The sequence below is a fragment of the Gopherus evgoodei genome, chromosome 8, assembly GCF_007399415.2.
Source record: "Gopherus evgoodei ecotype Sinaloan lineage chromosome 8, rGopEvg1_v1.p, whole genome shotgun sequence".
In the NCBI taxonomy this organism is placed as follows: Eukaryota; Metazoa; Chordata; order Testudines; family Testudinidae; genus Gopherus; species Gopherus evgoodei.
Genome location: NC_044329.1, coordinates 19,980,302 through 19,994,963, shown reverse-complemented (window position 1 = coordinate 19,994,963; position 14,662 = coordinate 19,980,302).

Sequence of the window (14,662 nt, the reverse complement as noted above, 5' to 3'; positions counted from 1 at the left end):
GGATAATATATATTTAGCCAGAAAGAAATTGAGAGGAAATGATATTAAAAATTATCATAAAGGGCCAATGTCAAGCAGTTTTCAGGCCTCCCATGGAAGCTAAACCCAAATGGCCAAGATCAGTGGTGATGTAAACAATGTGTTGCACTCCATGGGCCTGATTCTGAGCTCAAACCAGGGTAAATCAGAAGTAATTTTACTAAGGTCAGTGTGTAATTACACTGGTGTAAAACCAAAGTAAGTGAGATAAGAATCCGGCTCCATGAGTAAGTTGGACAGAAAACAAAGGTAAGTAATAAGGAAGTAACTTACGCTAATATACACAGTGTAGCTGTAGCTGTGTTGGTCCCAGATATTGGAGAGAAAAGATGGCTGAGGCGGTATCTTTTATTAGACGAACTTCTGTTGCTGACGGAGACAAGCTTTCAAGCCATGCAGAGCTCTTCTTCCCAGGCCAGAAGACGAGATCTGTGTGGCTCAAAAGCTTGGCTGTGGCTACGCTACAGCTTATGTCTGCATAACTTTTATCACTCAGGGGTGTGAATAAACCAGCCTCTTGAGCGGCATAAGTTACACCCATATAACCGCTTGTGTGCACAGCGCTATCTCGACAGCAGAGCTTTTCCCACCAACACAGCTTCTGCCATTTCTGCAGGTGGTTTTATTGTGCCAATGGGAGAGCTCTCTTCTCTTGCCACTGCGAGTCTTCACCAGATGCGCTGCCTAGATGCAGTTGCATTGGTACAGCTGCAGTGCTGTACGTGTAGACGTGCCCCTTATCTCTCTCGCCAAGAGAAGTAGGTTCAGTGTAAGATAATACTTTCCCCCTTCTCTCTTATACTAGTGTGGCATTCAGTGGGTGTGCAAAACAAATATAACTTCCATACTGTTGGCGAGAGAGGTGTATAGCAGGAAAAGCAATTCTCAGGGCCATATAGGATAAAATGTCTGATTCTCCTCTTATTTACATCACAGCCTAGATTTACACCCATGTAAGAGGGGAGTTGTTTTTAGAGGTGGAAGATTGCGGAAACAGGGTCTGAGGGAGGAGGCAACATCATGCCAGTATTTGGGAACCAAGAAAATGAAACTGCCTAGAAAATAGAGGAATATGGACTAATCCAAACTAATGGAAGTGCAAACACACAAATCAATGTAATAAATGGTCAAGAATGAATGATTTCAAAATATTTCATTTTTAACATAGGCAAGTGTGTATGTGTGTGTGTATTGTGACAGACCCAAACCAGTGGGGAACAGGAGTCTTGTCGAGGGCAAATATACCGGTCACTGGGTGAGTAGTTTTCTGTTCCTGAGTGACCAGAGCAGGGGCTGCACTAGAGTAATCAGGAACTTGCTAGAACCAATCAAGGCAGACAGGCTGATTAGAACACCTGCAGCCAATCAAGGCAGGCTAATCAGGGCACCTGGGTTTAAAAAGGGGCTCACTCTAGTCAGGCAGGGGGAAGCCAGAGGAGAGGAAGTGCTTGTGAGGAGCTGGAAGCAAGAGGCACAAGGAGAGTGAGAGGGTGTGCTGCTGGAGGACTAAGGAGTACAAGCGTTATCAGACACCAGGAGGAAGGTCCTTGGTGAGGATAAAGAAGGTGTTTGGAGAAGGCCATGGGGAAGTAGCCCAGGGAGTTGTAGCTGTCATGCAGCTGTTACAGAAGGCATTATAGACAGCTGCAATCCACGGGGCCCTGGGCTGGAACCCAGAGTAGAGGGCGGGCCCGGGTTCCCCCCCAAAACTCCCAACTCCTGATCAGACACAGGAGGAGTTGACTCAGACTGTGGGGAAGATCACTGAGGTGAGCAAATCTGCCAGTAAGTGCAGGACCCACCAAGGAAGAGGAGGAACTTTGTCACAATATATATATAATATGTATATATATATATATATGTATATGACTTCTATTTTGATAGTCCTTTCCATACAGTCTCAAATCACTCTGATTTCAGTAATACCAGCTGTCTGTACCCTCCCTGCCAAGCATCACATCTGAAAAACATTTCTTGTCATTGGGCAAAATCAGGAATTCTCACCATTGAGCAGATTGTCACTATTTCTGGAGGTAGGGAGGGGGAAGGCGGAGAGGACTGGGCAGAGAAAAAAATGATTAATTGGCTTAGATGACACAGTTTTGCTCTGGGCCAAATTTATGACATTCATATATGATAAGCTGATATTTCCTTGAGAATAGTAGGCAAAACAGATACTTGGAAACATTTGTCCCAGACAGAAATGTTGCAGATGTCCCAGGGAAAACAACCTGCAGCAGAATATTGGTTTTTCCTCCTGTGAAAGCTTTTCTGAGCTGACCTTCTATTCTGATATGTTCCGTGTAATTGAAGCAAGGGAGGCACGTTTCAGGGCAAATCCAAATGGGCCAGTGGAGTTGTACCTGCTGACATGAGGCCTGAGTTTTTCCCAAGGTGTTTTATTGCATTGGCCATACTGCTGCCTTCCACTGAAATCCGTGAAAATGTCAGGATGTTCCTGAAAGTTTCACCAGCACTGCAAAGGAGTCCTTTTCATTGCTGGCATGAGTGCAACTCCACTGACATAATTGAAATTGCATTCTCCTTATGCCTGTGGCAAATTCGGCTGTGTGTATTCTACTTAGGTGTGTTTTGGAGAATCCAGACACAGAAGTGCATCCTTTCTGAACCTCCTTAGAAAATTCAGCAGTACAGCAGGCCATTTTACTCTGGCAGACACAGACCCAGGAAAAATTTTCTTGATGTACCAGGAATGCATGATATCAGAACAGGTATGTTTCAGCTGGACATGTAGAATCTGGAGTGATCAACACCTCCTACCTGAACACAGCAGGAACACTTTCCAGTAATCAAAGTCTAGCAGTTAGGCGAATAGTTCCAACTGGAAAAGGGCCCAACCCACACGTTTAGATCCCAGTTCGGAACATACTCAAGTTTGAAGGTGTTTGGATGCAGATTTTGGATTCAAGATAATCTCTACTTAAAATAAACTTAGTATTTTGGGGTTTTGCTATGATTTTTTGAGAGATGTTGTCATAAACAGATAGTTAAGGGTTACTGCCTCTTTTACCTGTAAAGGGTTAAGAAGTTCACTTAGCCTAGCTGACACCTGATCAGAGGAACCAGTGGGGGAACAAAATGTTTCAAAAGGAAGGAGGGAAGTTTTCCTTTGTTTAGAGTTTGTTTCAGCCCAAGGGAAAAAGATCAAGGAACCAGCCTCTTATCAGAGTAGTATGTTTTAGAAAGGAATAAATAGGCTTATGTTTATTTTCTTTGTAACTTGTCTTGGTATCATTAAGGGAATTATCAAAATTGGGTATTTGGGTATTTTTTTGTGTAACTAAGGGGAACATCCTTGGGTATTTTTTTGTGTGCCCAGGGGAACATCCTCTGTGTTTTGAATCTGTTGTCTGTGAGAGTAGCTGGTATGCTAATCTCTCCCAGAGGGTTTTCTTTTACCTTTCTTTTCTTTAATTAAAAGCCTTCTTCTTAATCCCTGATTGATTTTTTCCTTGTTTTTAGATTCAAGGGGATTGGATCTGGATTCACCAGGAATTGGTGGGGGAAAGGAGGAGGGATGGTTAAATTCTCCTTGTTTTAAGATCCAAGGAGTTGGATCGGTGTTCACCAGGAACTTGGTGAAAAAGTCTCTCAAGGCTACCCAGGGAGGGGAAGGTTTTGGGAGAAAAGGGGGTGTTCCAGATGGAGGAATCTGGATGGTGGCAGCGATACCAGATCTAAGCTGGTAATTAAGCTTAGAAGTGTCCATGCAGGTCCTCACATCTGTACCCTAAAGTTCAGAGTGGGGAAGGAACCTTGACAGATGTCTGGGGCGTTCTCCAAGTGGAATGTTATGGCTAGTAGCTCATACAGCAGCAGTTCCTATTTTCTCCGTTCTTTGAACTTTCTCATCCCCCTGTCCACCATTTTGATAATCATTTACAACTTGATACAGTAATTCCACCACACCATTACAGAGCCTTCCAGCATGCACCCACCATCCTCAAGAAATATTGCTCCACATCGGGGTTAGATATATTGGACATCATCTTACTATTCCCCAAAACAGGCTGAGAGCCATTGGAGCCACTCTCTAAATATTAAAGAAAGAAGGTGCATCATTAACTCATTGTTAGTGCTAAGCATGCTGGGCACGGGCTGCAGTTCATCACCTTATTATTAACTGACCTGCCAGCAAAGTCCCATATCATTGGGACAAAGTAAATACAGATTCATAAGGAAAGGGAAAGAGAAAACCACAGTTTGGGAATATATTTAATCTTCTCTTCAAAAGGACTTCATAAAGATACCTATTTAGATTTGTGTAGTACCTAGCGTTATAATACCAACTGCACTGACAGTCAAACACTAAGGGTATGTCTACCCTGCAATAAAACACCTGTGGCTGGACTGTGTCAGGTAACTTGGGCTCTTGTGTCTCAGGCTGTGAAGGGCAAGGGCCCCAGAGCCTGGTCTCCAGCCTGAGCCCGAATGTCTACACTGCAGTTTGATAGCCTGGCAGCCTGAGCCCATGTTAGCTTACACGGGCAAGCCATGGGTGTTTTGTTTGCAGTGTAGATGGACCTTAAGGGGCACAGAGCTTTCTCCTGGGGTGGTCAGACTGTGGAATGAGCACCGCCCCCCAAGAACTAAGAGCCATCGTCAACTTTCAGCTCCAAGTGCTAAGCACATTTTCTTGACGTTGGTTTCTCTAATATAAACACACAGGAACAAGTTTATATATAAATAAAACCAAGACCCGCCTCCAGCACACACCCTGTCAAACCATGAGGGTCCACTGCACACACTTCTCCCTGTGGGGAGAGGATGAGAGAATAAACAACATATGATAAATGTGTAGTCATGTTTCTTAATGCATTACTGGAAGGTGCTCAGATGCTATGGTGATGAGGGTGATGTAAGAACCTATATAGAATAGAATCGAAGGAACTGGATATTGGAATTGAGAAAAGAGGCTTTAAATTCTAAGTCACTATTCTTTTGAGCTTGGCAAACAATATAGATCCATACAAAGCCCTTGATAATATTTGAGGCTTCTATCGACCCTTCCATCTGAGGATCAGAAACCACTTTGCAATGTAAGACAAGGCTGCTAGGAGTGGCATTCTGTCCCCTTGTAGTGGTGGCTAGGCCAGGTGCAGATTGATGAGTCTGCTACAGCCTTGGCTAAGAAACCTGTGTCTTTGAGCTCAGGCAGTAAAGACTCATGCATTAAGATCCAAAGGGGTTAAAAACTAGCTCCACAAGGGACTTAAGCACCTAAGTGCCTAAAAAGGCATTTAAGTCCAACATCTTGGCCTATCTTGCCTGTTGTGCCCTATCTGGTAGGCATGCTCAGAGAGCATCCTAACCTGCACAAAAGTTAGCCATGGACAAGATGTTTTGTGGCTGACTGTGTTTCATTATATCCAATAGCCTTGTAGGTGGAGCACTCACCTGAGATGTGGGAGACCTAAGTTTGAATTCTCACTCTGCCTGGTTTGGAGCACAGAGTTAAAGCCAGGTCTCCCACCTCCAAGGAGAATGCCTTAGCCATCAGGCTATTCTGTGGTGGGTCTCTCTCAAACTCTGTGGTTGAAGCTGTATCCATTTTGTATAGCTAAACATTCACTGGAGCAGGGACTTGAACCTGGCTCTCCTGCATGCAAGGAGATTGCCCTAACCCCTGGGCTATTGGCTATAATGGAGTAGGTTTCAGAGTAGGTGGCTCTCTTGCCCATGAGAAAGGGCTGACTTGGCTTAGCTTCTCAACTCTAGGGCTCACATCTGTGAATACTGAGCAGAGAGAGGCACCTAACTATCCTAGGTCCCACTCCCTCTTTCCTTGGCATTTCCTACTGGCTAGATTAGGCACCTCCCCACTCAGCTTTCTGGCTTCTACGAATCTCTTTGTTAATTTCCTAACTCTCTCAGTACAATGCATGGGGAGCCTGGGTTCCTAACTGAGGGCTGTGAATTCCACTGGGAAGCAGAATGCCTAGGAGTTAAGCATTGTAACACCTACCTACTTTTGTGGCTTGTTCTAAATGATTTTCCCAAGGTCTTGATTTAGGAAATCTATGGCAAAGCTAGGAATGGAACTCAGAAAAGAACTCTGTCTTAACCATGAGACTCTTTCTTCCTTAAAAAAAAGGAGAGCAGAGACATGAGTTCATACTGTCAGCTCCCTTTACAGCCCTCCTTCCTCTTTATTGGCCACGTCTTCCATCGACTTCTGAAGCTCCCCAGAAAGAGATTCAGGAGTCTAAAACTGCACAGCCTCTCCCCCTCCCCCCATGCCCCGAGACAACTCCTATACATTCCATATGCAAATACACTTCTGAGCCTACCCATCAAGCTGGATCACTGTATGGTACATGACCAAAGTCATCACTATCTGATGGTTGTTTGGCCATAATACTAGCTACGGTCTTAGGCCATTTCCTATTGCGCATCTGCTCACGTCACTGCTGACACTTTTCTCAACAGAGGATTGAATTAAACTTTCTGCTCACGTGACTGGCTGGGTAGTTTGGGGGAAGCTTGTTCTGTTACTGACCTCCTTATTCCTGTTCACTGGGGAAGGTTGCTATGCTAACAGCAGCAATGAAGTCACAGGTTTGTCACCCTTACAGTATGATGAGGAAATATAGAATAGGGTTTTTTCTGCCAAAAGTTTCATGTACATCCTGCACTAAAGGCTGATGGCTGTACATAGACTACTGAAGTTTTCAAGTTGCTAGCTGATAAAGCTTAACATGATTCACAGGTTATGTTGTCCAGTAGCTAATGTTAACTGAACAGTGCAGGAATATGATGCAATATCTAGTTGAAAACACCAGTGGCAAGTTGGGGAAGGATGAGGAGATCAGAGGAGCATATGGATGGGGAACTGTCATCTCCAGGCTTTCCTTAAATAAAGAATCCAGCATAATATGAGACAGCTCCCTCGCTTCTGTCAAAATACAACAGAAGGGACTCAGCCATTTCAGGAGGCTAATTATTCTGGAAGGCGCCTCTCTGATCATTTGACAAAAAGCCTGTGATGCATGTTCATGATAATTATCACTTGCTCTGTGTCCTTAAACGTCTCTTCTAACTGTCAGGCACATCAGATGAAGAGGTGTTGAAACCAATTCCAAAATATAGCGAAAGAAGCTGTGACCATTTCCACCCCTGTTACATTAATGCACACAGTATATTTAATTTGTGCGCTTGGTTGCAGAAGTATGCAAATTTATATCCAAATTACACAGAGGCCTGAGATGCAGTGACTATTGCAACTACCAGTGTCAGATAGTGTAGGGGCACCTCTAGTAAGGTATAGGAAAGTGCAGTGCAGAAAGAGTCCACAAGTCTCCATACCCAAGAGTTTCCTGCTTGCATATAGGCTGTTCAAATACTCTGCAGATGGCCAAGGGATAAAAAGGGAGATTAGAATAGAAAATGGGGCTCTTTTTAATTACTGCTTCTTATCCTATGGAGCGTCTCACTTGACTCTGCTTTCTCTTTCTTGAGTCACAAGACTCGCTCTTTCTCTGTGACTCAAGGTATATGGGATGGCATTATCAATTGTAACCAGAATGGATAGTTTTATTATTAAGGTCAACAGTGCCGTTAAAATGCTTCAAGGCATCAATCCTATGTGCCAAATTTATAGCAACAAGAAATAAATTATCTGACCACTTAACCAGCTGGCAGAGAAACAGGAAATGGACTGGCCAGGGAGGCAGGTTTATTTTCTCAGTTTGTTTTTTTAAGAAGCCAAATGTTTGGAGGCATAAATCTCTCTGTGCAGCAGACAGAGCTGAAGAAGCCTAAACATTGCATGAAATGTATTTGCACGTGACTTTATAATTCCAGCAAAATCTGTTTTAAGCAACCACTCCAGGCTACAAACAGAAACTGGATATTTGAAGGTTGTTTTCTGTCTGGTACTTATATGTGGCCTTCATTAATATAGTATCTGAGTACCTGGGTTTTAGCCTCACAGTACCCTAGTGAAGTATTAGCCCCATATTACAGGTGGGAATTGATACAGTTGAGCTCAACTACTACTACCATGCTCATGTTCACACAGGCAGTCTGCGGTTGAGTTAGGAACAGAACCCAGGTCTCTTGAGTCCCATTCCACTCCCTCATCATGAGACCGTTTGCACTCTAGTCGCTTTAGATGAAGGTGGAGGGGAGGTGTATGCAACGAGCCAAACTGCTTTGTTATACCAGTGTAACAGTTTTACCCTGATGGAAAATAGAAAAATTAAATACACAGAAAATAAAATGTACTTTCAGCTTCGCTGGCATTTAGCTGAACAAAGTAACAAGGAAAGAGAGAACAAATGTAAGCCTCCTTTAAGAGGTTGCAGATAAAGGTGGTTTCTTGTGCAGGTTTAACTGTGTAGAACTCTGTTTTGTGTTTAATAAGCATTCCTTGCGGCTTATGTTTTATGATCAAGGTGTCTTTAGTTATTTAATACAAATTCTTGGAGGTGCAGTAGGTTAGTGCAGAGGCCTTTCACTTCTGAGGAGCTGGACTCAGATCCTAGCTTTTGTCCCAAGGAAGATGGGTTTGTTCATTAGCCTTACCTTGGTCCCTCTCCTTTGCACATCACACAACTATTGATAGCCACAGCAAGATTCATTCGCTCTGCTTCTAAGAGCCCCTGAATTGTTATAAACAGGTGGTTCAGATTAGGACTGAGAAGCACTTATATTGCAGGAATTAAACAGATGGAGAACGGAAGGTCAGGAAAAATTGTGTGGAGGAACAAGAACGAAATATCACTAGGCTATAAGCCATTGGCAGAACAATGTTGGCAAAGCTTGCACAATAATTACACTCACTGTTCCTGAGTGTGGAATTTTGTGCAGTACTTATACTCACTTTTATCATGCTTGTAGCTGTGAGCAATAAAATGCACTGATAATTTAAAAAAGAGAATATGAGAAAAATATCAGTAGAAAATATTTGGAGGCTGATGAGAGAACAACAACAAAGTGTAAATATAGGCCTATGAATGGGCTTTTTGAATAAATAGGATAGCTATTCAATGGTTTCAGTCAGGATACGTCCCCTGACTGGCTCACTTAAATTCTACTTACAGTGTAACTGGTTTTGTATAGAACGGCTGAAAAAAGATTTAGGAGAACTGAATAAAAATGTTCTCTGCTCTATAAAATGTTACTGCTTTGCCTTTACTGTCTGGATAGCAGAATAAACGAGAGCTACAAAAGGTATTGTTAGAACTACCAGTGCACATCCTTTTCAGCCCCTGAATATACAATACACTTCCGTTTACCCGAAATGGCCCAGGGGACATTCAGAACTGTTGGATAACCAGGTGTTTGGATAGATGGAAGCAGCTATTAACTAGCATCGGGCTACATAGGAGACCCACTGTACGTTCAGATAACTATGATTTTTGGATTAAGGAATTTGGATATCTGGAATTATACTATGTGTGTATAAATATCATCTTTATGATGGAAAGAAATTTAAGAGAGAGGAGAAAGTGAACAGCTCTGAGGGTCTCAGAGATATCTTGGGTGGTTGGCAAAGGGAAGGACTTAAGCCTAACAGGCAAAAATATCTTAGATATTTTATAGAACTAATCCAGTCATGTGACTGCATATTCCATTTGCAAAAATAAAACATTTGTGCTCCACTAGGTCTTTACAACCCTACCATAAAACTATGCACCAGAGAATTCATTTTACATCTGAGAGCATTTGAAAATAATGTCACTATTGCAATATTTTTTCTAGTTGACTCTGTTATTGAAATATATTTTGTGTCTATGGACTTTGTTGGGAACTAGAAAGATTTGCCAAGTTTGGATCCCTGAACTAATACCTTCTTCCCTGATGCTAAACAGATTAATGATAGCATATCAAAGAATGACTAACATTAGGTTAGGAGAGAAGCTTCATCACCTTAAGCTGGATCTCAAAGGGATAAATTAGGCTAGTACGTTGCTGTGGTTTGAACAGAAAGGTACTGTTGGCTGATGGTTAGAAGGGGAATAGAAGTGAGGAGTTCTGGCATTTGGTACTCATGTGTTGGGTGGCCTTGGGCAAGTCACTTAACATCTCAGGGCCTCGGTTTACTCTTCTTTGAGTTGGCAATATCACTTAGGCTATGATTATGCTGCCCTGCAGTTTGGACTATGGGGGTGTAAATAGTGCGCACCAAAGTGCTATATTGCAGCTGCCCTGTGTGGATGCTGTGGGTGCAAACTAAAAGTTTCCTAGTTCACATTCATGTAATCCTCTTTGAAGAGAGCTACTTCAATGAGTACTGGGAACCTTTAGTGCATGCCTGCATTATTCACATGGGGGAGTTACAGTGCAGAACTTTGGTGCGCACTTCTATTCAACCCCCCTCCCGAAGTCTGAACTGCGGGGTAGCATAGACAAGCCCTTAGTTAATGTCCCACTGGTTTTCAGAGAGAGATCCAATTGATTAAGGTTTGTAAAGCAATGGATTCTTGGATGAAGAGGTACCATGTACATGCAAAGTATGATAATATGAAAGTCAGGGTAGAAAGGAATAAAACACATCATGCCGTAGTATGCTAACTAGATATGCAATCACAAAGGTTCAGAAAAATTCTTAAATTAATCCAATCAACTTGTCCACGCTCCCCATTATTTCCTGCGTGCACAATCCAAGGTTTGGGTTGAATGCTTCACTGTGTGATCCAAATTTTAAAGTTGGAAGCTCAAGTTCATTCATTAAATACTGCAATAAAAGTGTCCTGCTGATTGAATGCACAGTTATTGTGATATTCTGTACATGCAAATTGACTTAGAATGGGGTAGTCATAATTGTCCAAATGCCTTAGAAACACAACTCCCATTGAAAATCACTGGGACTTGTGCTCCTAAATTATTTAGGTGTTCTTGAAAATCCCACCTTTTATGCAAAAATGTGTCCTTTAATTAGCTATTTGTATGGGCATTTATTTGTAGACCCAATACGTGGGCAAGACCCTCAGCTGACGTAAATCAACCTGACTTAATGGAGCAATGTTGATTTACACCAGGTGAGGATCTGCCCCACAACAGTCATGTATGCAGATAAATATCTTCCGCCCTATGGAAAGCTGGTTTCCAACCATTTGCAGTTATTGTCCATCTCATTCAGTATTGTGGGCGAATTGCTTTTTCAAGCACTTGTGTTTTATGGGGATATCTTCTGTCCTCTGACAAACCCAGATTCCTTCAGGAGCAATCAGTTGTCATGGCTCCTCTGTTTCTGCTGCTGCTGCCACCGCCCAGTGCTAAGATGAATGGAGGACTAAAGGAGACAGAAAAAAAGCCTAATTATAGCCCACACTCTATTTTTCTCTCTAAGGTAGAAGGGAATGTAAATTATCATTCCTGGGTACAAAATCAAATAGAATTAGTTATCTCCTGAAATCCCCACTGATCTGGCCACTGCATAGCCAAGCAACTGTGCTGTCTAATTATCCCAATGACACACAGCTGCGGGAGGAGGAATTCCAAGGCAGGGCAATACATGAGAAGCAAAAAGGAGATGGCTTAGAATATTTATATGCACTGTTTCCCAGAAAGATTTCAGAGTGCTTTTTTTGTTGTTGTTTTTTAAATTTTGAATTAAACCATAATTGTAGCAATTCACTGCTGGATTCTGAACAAGCCTGCTTCAGGGAGAAATGTGAGCATATGACCTTTCGTAGAGAAGATAAAAACAAGGATTTATGATAAGGTTTAGATTGTAATAAGGAAAGCCTGGTCTAGAATTTCAGGATTCTCTGATGAGATTATTTTTTGAAGAGCTCTTATCCCTTCAAATTCTGTGTCCCCTCAGCCACAGAAATCTCTCAGTTTCTCCTCCCTCCATCAGTTTTCCCTCTGTTTACTCTCTTTTCCTATCTGGGGGGGAGGAGGGTGAAAGGGGAGCAGACAATGTGTCCTCACATGATGGCCTGGAATATGCTTTTGATCTGTCTAGCTGTATGACTCTATCACCAAAACATCAAGGGGCCTGGGAAACATTAAGGGTGAGATTTTTCAGAGAAGCCTAAGGAAGTTAGGAGCCCAAATCCCAGTGCAGTTCAATGGGATTTCAGTGTTTAGGTGCTTTGAAAATCCAAGATTTATTCTCACCACACTTCTAAGACACTGATAAATATTATCACCCCCATTTTACAGATCGGAAAACTGAGGCAGAGAGTGTGACTTGTCTAATGTCACACAGAAAGTCCATGTCAGAGTTGTATGCTTGATTAGATCACTAAGTCAGTGCTTTAGCCAGAATGCCATCCAATTTCTCCATACTCTCTCCGCCCTGAGGCTGATATTTTAGGGGGCATCTTTTCATGTTCCAGCCAGTGGGTGGAGAATAATGAAGGAAACATTAGGCAGTTCTCATATTGGCTGGAATATGAACAAAGCCAGTTATTATTTAATACCAAAGAACAAAGCAGAAAATTCAACTCAAACTCATTGAAAAATAAGCTTCCATGATGGGAATTGCATCATTATCCTAGCATTACATCAATTACCTGCAGTCTGTATCATATGTTTAAGCTGCTCACAACAACTCCTTGCAATTAAAGATAGGTCTGAGCCAAACCCTCAGATCTGGGCAACCCCTAACTTTGCAGATATGCAGACTATAAGCCCAGACCTCCATTTAATTTTGTCTCTGTCTTTATAATGGTCTGAACCAAGCCTGTGATCTTTGTGATGTTTTGAAACCCAGGTGCAAATTCTGCAACTAGAGCCCATCTCTATTAATAATTCTGGACAGAGAGAGGCAGGGGAGCTTTTATGAATATACAGCAAAAGGATGAATGTTAAATCTTTAAGCAAGGTGTCGCTCTTTCATCTCCTGTTTGATCATCGGTGTGTTTAATGTTGTGCATTAATCGGACAACGTGCCTTTTCTTCAGTAATACCTGTTCCAGGCATGTCAGCCGTGCACAGTCACTGCATATCCATGGAATTGCTATGACTTGGCATGAGGGGAAAAGCCAGGCCATGAATGACCGAGCTGTAAGAGAAGAAATTTTCCAGTGTGCCTGTGATTTTTCTCCCATAGAAAGAATTGGCAAGTGGATGGAAAAATCAGGGGACAATCCATCTGCAATGGATTTAGTGACATTTCTATACCAGGGCTTAGAATGAGGCACCAAAAGATTCAGTGTATCATAAGCTGCAAACATGAAATACAGCAGGGGAGCTATGTCCTCAAAACACAAAACAACGCTCCCTACAAGCATTAAACTGCACCTTTGAATACACTGAGAATAAATCCTCTTCAACCTCTGCATACAAATTCAGGGAGAGGTCAGGGAGTCCAAACTCTGTGTTGTTCTAAACATCTCTGGTGAAACTAGGTTAATACAAGTTTGCAGACTGACATTTCTATACAAACATACAGAATTGCAGCCTGCTGGTCTCCTCCTCATGCAAACAGCCTGTGCTTAACACTTAATAAAAAGTTGAGTTATGCCAGCTGTGTACTGTACATAGACAGCAAGTGAGGGTAAGAGTTTTGGGGTATGTTCTCTGTGATGGTTTCCTGCACCTTTCCCTCCCACATTAACATTTATGTGTGTGTATAAAGGAGAGAGCATTGGATCTCTGTTTCCAGCCTGCCAGGCGGTCGTGCTTACCTAGGGGAGTAGGTGTGCTGGTAGTAGAGATTATTTGTGATCTGATCCTTTATAGAATGCACTTTCCAGTTCAAATTCTAAGCAAGGAAAGAGAAGTGAAAAGACCTTGAGGGAAAGGTCAGCTGTGTAGATTGTGCCAAATGTGTGGCATTTTCCCCCTCCAGGCAGCATGCAAAGAATTTTTCAGCAGACTGCTAGCGGAGGTTGCAAAGGCTGTCTCCTTTTCAAGGAGTAAGTAATAAGGGCAGAAAAAGTGCTCGGAATAGTGATTTCTCTTACTTAACTGTCAAATGCATACACATACACCCCTCCATGAACATCCACACCACACACATACTTACCCGCACATGCAGACATAGATGCTCATGGACACCGCATATCCCCTAGCCTCCCATATATACATATATAATGCACAAATAAAGACACAAACACGCATGCATGAATGTACATACACATGTGCACTCACACTCAAATCAGGACTCCTGTAGAAGATCACTCCCACCATCTGCCATAGCCCAGTGAACAGCAGATTTGTGTCCTCGTACTGGCTATTTCAGAAAAATGTCACTAGTACTTAAAAGGACGAATAAGAGATTAGTTCCTCACCTCTTCTCTTGCTGAATAACCCAGAGTCTCCATTTAACCTTAACTTCTTTTTTGGCATCAGCTCATTATTTTAAAAATTACCCTTCTGTAATATATTCTGTGAACAGGCTGCTTTTTCTTCTGAGCAGATTCATACAGTCAGATCTGATAGAACCTAAAGTTATAGGGTTTTTTATTTCTATCAATCTTGGTCCTTTTATTTTCAGTTGGTACTTCAAAGAAAACTCAAGAATGAAATTAATTAGCCTCTGGTAATGGAGATTATCGTTTTATCTGTGTAATAGAATTCCATCCTCACAAATGAGATGCAGCTTCCTTCCTGCACAGCTGCAGTTCAGATATCTGTAACAGTGCTTGAAGGATAAAAAATGATCACTGCTGCTCTGCCCCTCATTGGGACTAGACATTAA